Source organism: Elephas maximus, chromosome 25 (genome assembly GCF_024166365.1).
Source record: "Elephas maximus indicus isolate mEleMax1 chromosome 25, mEleMax1 primary haplotype, whole genome shotgun sequence".
NCBI classification, from domain to species: domain Eukaryota; kingdom Metazoa; phylum Chordata; class Mammalia; order Proboscidea; family Elephantidae; genus Elephas; species Elephas maximus.
The window spans coordinates 56,134,757-56,147,360 of NC_064843.1; positions in this window are offsets into that span (position 1 = coordinate 56,134,757).

Below are 12,604 nucleotides of genomic sequence, written 5' to 3' on the forward strand. Positions count from 1 at the left end.
CTGGAAAAACACTACCTACCTAAACTAACACAATCAGAAGTAGAACAACTAAATATACCCATAACAAAAAAAAGATTGAAATGGTAATCAAAAAACTCCCCCCCCAAAAAAAAAAAAAAAAAAAGCCCTGGCCCGGATGGCTTCACTGCAGAGTTCTACCAAACATTTAGAGAAGAGTTAACACCACTACTACTAAAGGCATTTCAAAGCATAGAAAACGACGGAATACTACCCAACTCATTCTATGAAGCCACCATCACCCTGATACCAAAACTAAGTAAAGACATTACAAAAAAAGAAAATTATAGACCTATATCCCTCATGAACATAGATGCAAAAATCCTCAACAAAATTCTAGCCAATAGAATTCAACAACATATCAAAAAAATAATTCACCACGATCAAGTAGGATTTATACCAGGTATGCAAGGCTGGTTTAATATCAGAAAAACCATTAATGTAATCCACCACATTAATAAAACAAAAGAGAAAAACCACATGGTCTTATCAATTGATGCCGAAAAGGCATTTAGCAAAGTCCAACACCCTTTTATGATAAAAACTCTCACCAAAATAGGAATTGAAGGAAAATTCCTCAACATAATAAAGGGCATCTATGCAAAGCCAACAGCCAACATCATTCTAAATGGAGAGAACCTGAAAGCATTTCCCTTGAGAACGGGAACCAGACAAGGATGCCCTTTATCACCGCTCTTATTCAACATCGTGCTAGAAGTCTTAGCCAGGGCAATTAGCCTAGACAAAGAAATAAAGGGCATCCAGACTGGCAAGGAGGAAGTAAAATTATCTCTATTTGCAGATGACATGATCTTATACACAGAAAACCCTAAGGAATCCTCCAGAAAACTACTGAAACTAATAGAAGAGTTTGACAGTCTCAGGTTATAAGATAAACATACAAAAATCACTTGGATTCCTCTACATCAACAAAAAGAACATCGAAGAGGAAATAGCGAAATGAATACCATTCACAGTAGCCTCCAAGAAGATAACATACTTAGGAATAAATCTTACCAAGGATGTAAAAGACCTATACAAAGAAAACTACAAAGCTCTACTACAAGAAATTGAAAAGGACATACTTAAGTGGAAAAACATACCTTGCTCATGGATAGGAAGACTTAACATAGTAAAAATGTCTATTCTACCAAAAGCCATCTATACATACAATGCACTTCCGATCCAAATTCCAATGTCATTTTTTAATGTGATAGAGAAACAAATCACCAACTTCATATGGAAGGGAAAGAAGCCTTGGATAAGCAAAGCATTACTGAAAAAGAAGAGGAAAGTGGGAGGCCTCACTTTACCTGATTTCAGAACCTATTATACAGCCAGAGTAGTCAAAACAGCCTGGTATTGGTACAACAATAGGCACATAGACCAGTGGAACAGAATTGAGAACCCAAATATAAATCCATCCACATATGAGCACCTGATATTTGACAAAGGCCCAGTGTCAGTTAATTGGGGAAAAGATAGTCTTTTTAACAAATGGTGCTGGCATAACTGGATATCCATTTGCAAAAAAATGAAACAGGGCCCATACCTCACACCAAGCACAAAAACTAACTCCAAGTGGATCAAAGACCTAAACATAAAGACTAAAACGATAAAGATCATGGAAGAAAAAATTGGGACAACCCTAGGAGCCCTAATACAAGGCATAAACAGAATACAAAACAGTACCCAAAATGACGAAGAGAAACCCGATAACTGGGAGCTCCTAAAAATCAAACACCTATGCTCATCTAAAGACTTCACCAAAAGAGTAAAAAGACCACCTACAGATTGGGAAAGAATTTTCAGCTATGACATCTCTGACCAGCGCCTGATCTCTAAAATCTACATGATTCTGTCAAAACTCAACCACAAAAAGACAAACAACCCAATCAAGAAGTGGGCAAAGGAAATGAACACACACTTCACTAAAGAAGATATTCAGGCAGCTAACAGACACATGAGAAAATGTTCTCGATCATCAGCCATTAGAGAAATGCAAATTAAAACTACGATGAGATTCCATCTCACTCCAACAAGGCTGGCATTCATCCAAAAAACACAAAATAATAAATGTTGGAGAGGCTGCGGAGAGATTGGAACTCTGATACACTGCTGGTGGGAAAGTCAAATGGTACAACCACTTTGGAAATCTATCTGGCATTATCTTAAACAGTTAGAAATAGAACTACCATACAACCCAGAAATCCCACTCCTCGGAATATACCCTAGAGAAATAAGAGCCTTCACACAAACAGTTTTGTGCACACCCATGTTTATTGCAGTTCTGTTTACAATAGCAAAAAGCTGGAAGCAACCAAGGTGTCCATCAACGGATGAATGGGTAAATAAATTGTGGTATATTCACACAATGGAATACTACGCATCGATAAAGAACAATGACGAATCTGTGAAACATTTCATAACATGGAGGAACCTGGAAGGCATTATGCTGAGCGAAATCAGTCAGAGGCAAAAGGACAAATATTGTATAAGACCACTATTATAAGATCTTGAGAAATAGTATAAACTGAGAAGAACACATACTTTTGTGGTTACGAGGCGGGGAGGGAGGGAGGGAGAGGGTTTTTTACTGATTAATTAGTAGATAAGAACTGCTTTAGGTGAAGGGAAGGACAACACTCAATACATGGAAGGTCAGCTCAATTGGACTGGACCAAAAGCAAAGAAGTTTCCAGGATAAAATGAATGCTTCAAAGTCAGCGGAGCAAGGGCGGGGGTTTGGGGACCATGGTTTAAGGGGACTTCTAAGTCAATTGGCAAAATAATTCTATTATGAAAACATTCTGCATCCCACTTTGAAATGTGGCGTCTGGGGTCTTAAATGCTGACAAGTGGCCATCTAAGATGCATCAATTGGTCTCAACCCACCTGGAGCAAAGGAAAATGAAGAACACCAAGGTCACACGACAACTAAGAGCCCATGAGACAGAAAGGGCCACATGAACCAGAGACCTACATTATCCTGAGACCAGAAGAACTAGTTGGTGCCCAGCCACAATCGATGACTGCTGACAGGGAGCACAATAGAGAACCCCTGAGGGAGCAGGAGATCAGTGGAATGCAGACCCCAAATTCTCATAAAAAGACCAGACTTAATGGTCTGGCTGTGACTAGAGGAATCCCAGCGGGCATGGTCCCCAAACCTTCTGTTGGCACAGGACAGGAACCATTCCCGAAGACAACTCATCAGACATGGAAGGGACTGGACAATGGGTAGGAGAGAGATGCTGATGAAGAGTGAGCTACTGTATCAGGTGGACACTTGAGACTGTGTTGGCATCTCCTGTCTAGAGGGGAGATGGGAGGATAGAGAGAGTTGGAAGCTGGCAAAATTGTCATGAAAGGAGAGACTGGAAGGGCTGACTCATTAGGGGGAGAGCAAGTGGGAGTAAGGAGTAAGATGTATATAAACTTATATGTGACAGACTGACTTGATTTGTAAACGTTCACTTGAAGCTCAATAAAAGTTAATAATAAAAAAAAAAAAGACTTCACCAAAAGAGTAAAAAGAGGATCTACGGGCTGGAAAATTTTTTTTGGCTACAACAAATCCAACAAAGGCCTAATCACTAAAATCTACAAGAAATTCCAACACCTCTACAGCAAAAAGTCAAATAATCCAATTAAAAAATGGGCAAAGGATATGAACAGACCCTTCACCAAAGAAGACACTCAGGCAGCTAAGAGACACATGAGGAAATGCTCACGATCACTAGCCATTGTAAATGAAAACTGCAATAAGATACCATCTCACCCCAACATTACAAAAACCAAAACCAAACCCATTGCCGTTGAGTCAGTTCTGACTCATAGCAACCATATGACAGAGTAGAGCTGCCCTATAGGGTATCCAAGGGGTTGCTGGTAGATTTGAACTGCTGAAATTTTCAGTAGCAGCCAAGCTGGCATGGATCAAAAAAAAGAAAAAAAAACAGAAAATAACAGCTATTGGAGAGGCTGCAGAGAGACCGGAACTCTTATGTGATGCTGGTGGGAATGTGAAATGATACAAAAATTTTGGAAAACATACAGAGCTTCCTTAAAAAGCTAGAAATAGAAATACCATAGATTCAGCTATCCCACTCCTAAGAATATATCTTAGAGAAATAAGAGCCATCATACAAAGAGACCTCACACTCATGTTAATTGCAGCATTATTCACAGTAACAAAAAGTTGGAAACAACCTAAGTGCCCATCATCAGAGGAAAGGATAAGCAAACTATGGTACATACACACAAAGGAATATCATGCAAGAATAAAGAACAATGGTGAATCTTAGAAACATCTCACCACCTGGATGAATCTTGAGTGCATTATGCTGAGTGACATAAGTCAATCACAAAAGGACAAACACTGTATGAGACCACTATTATAAAAACTTATGGAAAGGTTAATACACAAAAAGAAACAACCTTTGATGGTCACAAGGGAGGGAAAGGATGGGGAGGAAAAAATACTAAACATTCAACAGATAAGTGATAACTTTAGTGTAGGGTAAGAAAGTATGCAATACTGGAGAAATCAGCACAACTTGACCAAGGCAAGGTCACGGAAGCTTCATAAACCAAAAATCAAACCTATTGCCATTGAGTAGATTCCAACTCATAGAGACCCTACAGGACAGAGTAGAACTGCCCCCACAGAGTTTCCAAGGAGTGCCTGGTAGATTTGCACTGCCAACCTTTTGGTTAGCAGCAACAGCACTTAACCACTACACCACCAGGGTTTCCTGGAAGCTTTACAGACACATCGTAACTCCCTGAGGGACCGAATTACTGGGCTGAGGGCTGGGGACCATGGTCTCAGAACATATCTAGCTCAATTGGCATGCTGTTGTCCTTGTTAGGCACCACTGAGTCAGTTTCACCTCATAGCAATCCTAAGCACAACAGAAAAGAACACTGCTGGGTCCTGTGCCATCCTCACAATTGTTGCTATGCTTAAACTCATTGTTGCAGCCACTGTGTCAATCCATGTTGTTGAGCACCTTCCTCTCTTTCACTGACCCTCTACTTTATTGAGCATGATGACCTTCTCCAGGGACTCATCCCTTCTGATGACATGTCCAAAATATGTGAGACGTAGCCTCTCCATCCTTGCTTCTAAGGATCATTCTGGTTGTACTTCTTCCAAGACAGATTTGTTCATTCTATTGGCAGTCCATGGAATATTCAATATTATTATTCAAAACCACAATTCAAAGGTGTCAATTCTTCCAGTTTCCTTATTCATTGTCCAGCTTTCACATGCAAAATGAGGTGATTGAAAACACCGTGGCTTGGGTCAGGCGCATCTTAGACCTCGGGGTAACCTCTTTGCTTTTCAACACTTTAAAGAGGTCTTTTGCAGCAGATTTTACCAATGCTATGCGTCTTATGATTTCTTAACTGCTGCTTCCATGGGTGCTGATTATGGATCCAAGTAAAATCAAATCCTTAATGACCTCAATCTTTTCTCTGTTTATTATAATATTGCTTATTTGTCCTGTTGTGAAGATTTTTTTTCTCTTTATGTTGAGTTGTAATCCATACTGAAGGCTGCCGTCTTTGATCTTCATCAGTAAGCTCTTCAAGTCATCTGCATAATGCAGGTTGTTAATGAGTCTTCCTTCCTTCAATCCTGATGCCTCATTCTTCTTCATATAGTCCAGCTTCTTGGATTATTTGCTCAGCATACAGATTGAATAGGTATGGTGAAAGGGTATAACCCCGACTTTACCATGCAGTATTCCCTTGTTCTATTTGAACAACTGTCTCTTGATCCACATACAGATTCCTCATGAGCACAATTAAGTGTTCTGGAGTTCCCATTCTTCACAATGTTATTCATCATTTGTTATGATTCACATAGTCGAATGGCTTAGCATAGTCAGTAAAACACAGGTAAACATCTTTCCAGTATTCTCTGCTCTCACCCAGGATCCATCTGACATCAGCAATGATATGCCTGGTTTCATGTTCTCTTCTGAAACCAGCCTGAATTTCTGGCAGTTCCCTGTCGATATACTGCTGCAGCCACTTTTGAATGATGTTCAGCAAATTTTGCTTGCATGTGATATTAATTATATTGTCCAATAATTTCCTCATTTGGTTGGATCACTTTTCTTGGGACTGGGTATAATATGAGTCGGAATCGACTTGACGGAAGCAGGTTTGGTTGTTCTTGGTTTGGGGCATAAATATGGATGTCTTCCAGTAGGTTGGCCAGGTAACTGTCTTCCAAATTTCTTGGCATAGATGAGTGAGCACTTCCAGTGCTGCATCCTTTTGTTGAAACATCTCTATTGGTATTCCATCATTCCAAGAGCCTTGTTTTTCACCAATGCCTTCCGTGCAGTTTGAACTTCTTCCTTCTGTAGCATCCGTTCCTGATCATATGTTACCTCCTGAAATTGTTGAACATCAATGAATTCTTTTTGGTATAGTGACTCTGTGTATTTCTTCCATCTTCTTTTGATGCTTCCTGCATTATTTAATATTTTCCCTGTAGAATCCTTCAGTATTGCAACTTGATGCTTGAATTTTTTCTTCAGTTCTTTCAGCTTGAGAAATACTGAGCATATTCTTCTCTTTTTGTTTTCTACCTCCAGCGATTTGCACATGTCATCATAATACTTTGTGTTCTCAAGCCGCCCTTTGAAATCTGTTCAGCTCATTTGCTTCATCATTTTTTCCTTTTGCTTTAGCACCCTTTGCTCAAGAGCAAGTTTCAGAGTCTCTTTTGACATCCATTTAGGTCTTTCCTTTCTCTCTGTTTTTTAATGGCCTCTTGATTTCTTCATGTATGATGCCCTTGGTGTCATTCCATGACTCGTCTGGTCTGCAGTCATTAGTGTTTAACACATCAAATCTATTCTTGAGATGGTCTCTAAATTCAGGTGGGATATAATCAAGGTTGTACTTTGGCTCTCGTAGACTTGTTCTAATTTTCTTCAGTTTGAAATTGAACTTGCATATGAGTAATTGATGGTCTGATCTGCAGTTGACCCCTGGCCTTGTTCTAACTGATAATATTGAGTTTTACCTTTGTCTCTTTTCACAGATGTAGTCAATGTGATTCCTGTGTATTCCATCTAGTGAGGTCCATGTGTACAGTTGCCATTTATGTTGGTGAGAAAAGGTATTTGCAATGAAGAAGTTGTTGGTCTTGCAAAATTCTATCATGCAATATCTGGCACTGTTTCTATCACCAAGGCCATGTTTTCCAACTACTGATCTTTCTTCTTTGTTTCCAACTTTCACATTCCAATCACGAGTAATTACCAGTGCATCCTGATTGCATGTTCAATCGATTTCAGACTGCAGAAGTTGGTAAATATCTTTAATTTCTTCATCTTTGGCCTTGGTGGTTGATGCATAAATGTGAATAATATTCGTATTAACTGGTCTTCCTTGTAGGCATATGGATATTATCATATCCCTGACGGTGTAGTGCTTCAGAATAGAACTTGAAATGTTCTTTTTGAAGATGAATGCAACACCATTCCTCTTCAAGTTGTCCTTCCCAGCATAGCAGAGCATATGATTGCCTGATTCAAAATGACCAATACCGGTCCATTTCAGCTCACTAATGCCTAGGATATTGATCTTTATGTGTTCCATTTCATTTTTGATAATTTCCAAATTTTCCTAGATTCATACTTCATACATTCCATGTTCCAATCATTAATGGATGTTTGCAGCTCGCTCTTCTCATTTTGAGCCATGCCACATCAGCAAAGGAAGGTTCTGAAAGCTTGACTCCATCCACATCATTAAGGTTGACTCTACTTTGAAGAGGCATCTCTTCCCCAGTCATATTTTGAGTGCTTTTCAATGTTCTGCTGCTATTCATAAGGTTTTCACTGGCTAATTCTTTTCAGGAGTAGACTGCTGAGTCCTTCTTCCTAGTCTGTCTTAGTCTGGAGGCTCAGCTGAAACCTGTCCTCCACAGCTGACCCTGCTGGTATTTGAATTTTTGGTTTTTCTGGGCATAGCTTCTAGCGTCACAGCAACACACAAGCCCCCACAGTACGATAAACTGACACATGCAAGGGGGTCAGTTGGCGTAGCATAGCTTATAAAAAAGTGTTCACTAATCACTTCGGTGAATAGTGTCTGGGGTCTTAAAAGCTTGTGAGCAGCCATCTAAGATACTCCACTGGTCCCACCCCATCTAGAGCAAGGGAGAATGAAGAAAACCAAAGACATAAGGGGAAGATTAGCCCAAAGGACTAATGGACCACAACTACCACAGACTCCACCAGACTGAGTCCAACACAAATAGATGGTGCCTGGCTACCACCACTGACTGCTCTGACAGAGATCACAATACAGGTTCCCCTAACTACCTGGAGAAAAATGTAGAACAAAATTCTAACTTACAGAAAAAGAACAGACTTACTTGGTCCGACAGAGACTGGAGAAACCCGAGACTATCGCCCGAGGATACCCTTTCAATTCAGTACCAAAGTCACTCCTGTGGTTCAACCTTCAGTCAAAAATAAGACAGGCCAATAAAACAAAATGAGCCTAAATGAGCTCACTATCCAGGGTCAAGGACAAGAAGGCAGGAGGAGTCAGTTCGAGAAGGGGAGAGTGTTGATGTGTCATGAGGCTGGCAACCAATGTCACAAAACAATATGTCTATTGTTTAATGAGAAACATATCTGCTCTGTAAACCTTCATCTAAAGCACAATAAAAAAAAACCCACAAAGACGTCAATTCTTCTTTAGTCTTTCTTATTCATTGTCCAAGTTTTGCATGTATATGAAGAGACCGAAAATATCTTGGCTTGGGTCAGGTGCAACTTAGTCCTAAAAGTGACATCATTGCTTTTTAACACTTTAAAGATGTCTTTTGTAGCAGATATGTCCAATGCAGTGTGCCATTTGATTTCTTGACTGCTGCTTCAATGTGAGCTGATTGTGAAGCCGAGTAAAATAAAATCCTTGATGACATCAGTATTTTCTACATTTATCATGATGTTTCTTAATGGTCCAGTTGTGAGGATTTTTTATTTTCTTTATGTTGAAGTATAATTCATTCAGAAGGCTGTAGTCTTTGAACTTCATCAGTAAGTGCTTCAAGTCATCTTCACTTTCAACAAGCAAAACTGTGTCATCCGCATATCAAGGGTTATTTATGAGTGTTCCTCCAGCCTCCATGCCAAGATCTTCTTCATATAGTCCAGTTTCTCAGCTTATTTGCTCAGCATACAGATTGATTAAGTATAGTGAAAAGATATTTTCCTTACACACTCCTTTCCTGATTTTCACCAAGAGGTATCCTCTTGTTCTGTTCAAATAACTGCCTCTTGGTCTATGTACAGGTTCCTCATGAGTACAATTAAATGTTCTGGAATTCCTATTCTTCTCAATATTATCCATATTTTGTCAAGATCCACACAGCCCAATGCCTTTGCATAGTCAATAAAATACAGGTAAACATCTTTCTGGTATTCTCTGCTTTCAGCCAAGATCCATCTGACATCACCAAAGATATCCCTCATTCCATATCCTTTTCTGAAACCAGCTTGAATTTTTGGCAGTTCCCTGTCAAGGTGCTGCTGCAACTGCTTTTGAATGATCTTCAGGAAAACTTTTCTTGTGTGTGATATTAATGATATTGTCCAATAATATCCACATTTGGTTGAATCACCTTTCTTTGGAGTGGAAACAAATATGGATCTCAGTCTGTTGGCCAGGTAGCTGTCTTCCAAATTTCTTGGCATAGACGAGTGAGCACTTCCAGTGCTGCATCCATTTGTTGAAGTATCTCAGTTGGTATTCCATAAATTCCTGGAGCCTTGTTTTTCACCAATGTCTTCAGTTCAGCTTGGACTTCTTCCTCCAATACCATTGGTTCTTGATCATATGCTACCTCCTGAAATTGTTGAATGTTGACCAATTCTTTTGGATACAGTGAATCTGAGTATTCCTTCCATCTTCTTTTGATGCTTCCTGTATCATTCAATATTTTGCCCGTAGAGTTCTTCAATATGGCAACTCAAGTCTTGAATTTTCTCTTCAGTTCTTTCAGCTTGAGAAATGCCAACCATATTCTTTCCTTTTCATTTTCTAACTCCAAGTCTTTGCATATTTCATTATAATACTTTACTTTGTTTTCTCAAGCTGCCCTTTGAAATCTCCTGTTCAGCCTTTTGCTTGATCATTTCTTAGCTATTCTATGTCCAAGAGCAAGTAACAGAGTCTCTTCTGACATCCATTTGGTCTTTTCTTCCTCTGCTGACTTTTTAATGACCTTTTGCCTTCTTCATGCATGATGGCCTTGATGTCATCCCACAACTCATCTGGTTTTCCATCATTAGTGTTCAATGCATCAAATCTATTCATGAGAGGGTCTCTAAATTCGTGTAGGATATACTCAAGTTCATACTTTGCCTTTTGTGGACTTGTTTTAATTTTCTTAAGCTTCAACTTGAACTTGCATAGGAGCAATTGATGGTATGTTCTGCAGTCAGCACTTGGTATTGTTCTGACTGAAGATATATTGAGTATCATAAGAGTCATTATAGTCCCATCTAAATTCAAGCCAGTTCCCTTCCTTCTGTACAAAAATCCATGTATAATCCTATTAACTTTTCTGCCTCATTAGCTATGAATCATTCTTTAAAAATTCTGTACAAACACTGCTGTGAAATGTTGCATGACTGACTTCTCCCCAAGCCTTCACTTCTGACTCTGTGTTACATCAGCCCCTCTGTGCATGTATTTATCACTGCATCTATAGACAAGACGTATTAATATTTCCTACATCAGTTTTACCAATTAAACTGAAAGCTCATCTAGGCCAAGGCCTTTGACTTTCACACTGTCTTATCTCAAAACCTAGAAGAATATCTGGTTAATGTTTGGCCATCAGGGAGCTGAATCACATTAAAAGATGGCTGTCTCATTTTCAGATTTAACCCTCTTCCAAACCCAATGCCTTCGAGTTGACTTCAGCTCATAGCAACCCTATAGGAAAGAGTAGAACTGCCCCATAGTGTTTCTAAGGCTGTAAATCGTTACGGCAGCAGACTGCCACATCTTTCTCCCACAGAGAAGCTGGTGGGTTCAAACTGCTAACCTTTCAATTAACAGTGTAACCCTTTAACCACTGCTCCACCAGGACTCCTTTAAACTCTCTTAAGGCTATTTAGATGTATTCCTTTCTAAGTCTTATCTGAAAAGGCATTCATTATCACACATTTCCTAAGTATCATCTAATTCAAGGGGTATTATGATATTTTTGCTTCTGGGTTGCATGTTGTTTTAAAATATTTGTTCCTTTTCCTAAATAACCAAGCAATATATGAACATACCACATGCACTGTCTTCTCCATTTCTTAATTTTATTTAAATTTGAGTCACTAAATTTTTAAAGTTTCAAGGCAGCAACTCTGAAAAGGTTATAGAGAAATATTGAGAACCTTTGACTCACTGAATCAAGAGATCTGAAAATTGATACATCTGCAAAGGTGGGTATTGCTGAATAAATCTATTTGGGAATTGCTAAATCACTTATTTTGAAAAATAACGGCCTCATTTAATAAATGCATGTATACACATACAGACTACATGAAATAAGAAAATCCTTTTTTCCCCCTAATCACTACATAATAAAGCTAGCAACTAACAAGTAAATGTAAATACTAAAAGTAGTTACTCTAGCATTTAAAAGGTAATTTCCTTAATATTTTGTCAGAAAGGATATCAAAAATAAAACAAATGACTATTTAGACAATAACATAAACAAGAACACTAAAAATAAAAAACGTGGGATGAGGACTAAGCCGTACTTAGAGGAAAATTCAATGTTAAATACTCTAAGTGTTTAAAGTGAAAAAGAGAGAAATTTTAAACCATTCAAATTAGGATTTTAGAAAAAGAAAAAATCCAAAGAGATTGAGGACTAAAATATGTACCATGAACTGAACATTTTTTAAGCAGTAAAATGTTAAAATAAGTCCTTTGAAAAATCCAAAAATAATAAATCTTCAGCAGCTATCCTGAATAAATTCAAAAGTATAGCAATCGATACAGAACCGTTAAGTACAATTAAATTTTGTGTATGAACACATAACCAATAACAAGTCAAAGAAATTGGAGTTCTTTGAAATAAAAATTACCAAGTCAAATAAAACATGAAGCAGAACACCCACATATAACAACACGAAATTAGAAAAGATAACAAAATTCTCCCAGGCTAACTCAACTCTCTCTCTCTTTCTCTCTCAAAATAATACGTACAAATTGCCAAAATCCTAGGAATAATTACAGGTAATATTCTTGATTTATTTTTATTTCATGTTGTTTTCATAGATGAATTATACAGTGTATCATACCGTGTAGGAGCCCTGGTGGTGCAGTGGTTAAGAGGTTGGCTGCTAACAAAAAGGTCAGCAGTTCGAATCCACCAGCTTCTCCTTGGGAACTCTATGGGGCAATTTTACTCTGTCCTATAGGGTCACTATGAGTTGGAATCGACTCGACAATGGTGGGTATATGGGTGTATCTTTTATGTATACTGCTTTTTCACTTGGTAGTATCACAAGCATTTTCCTGTCAATTGAGG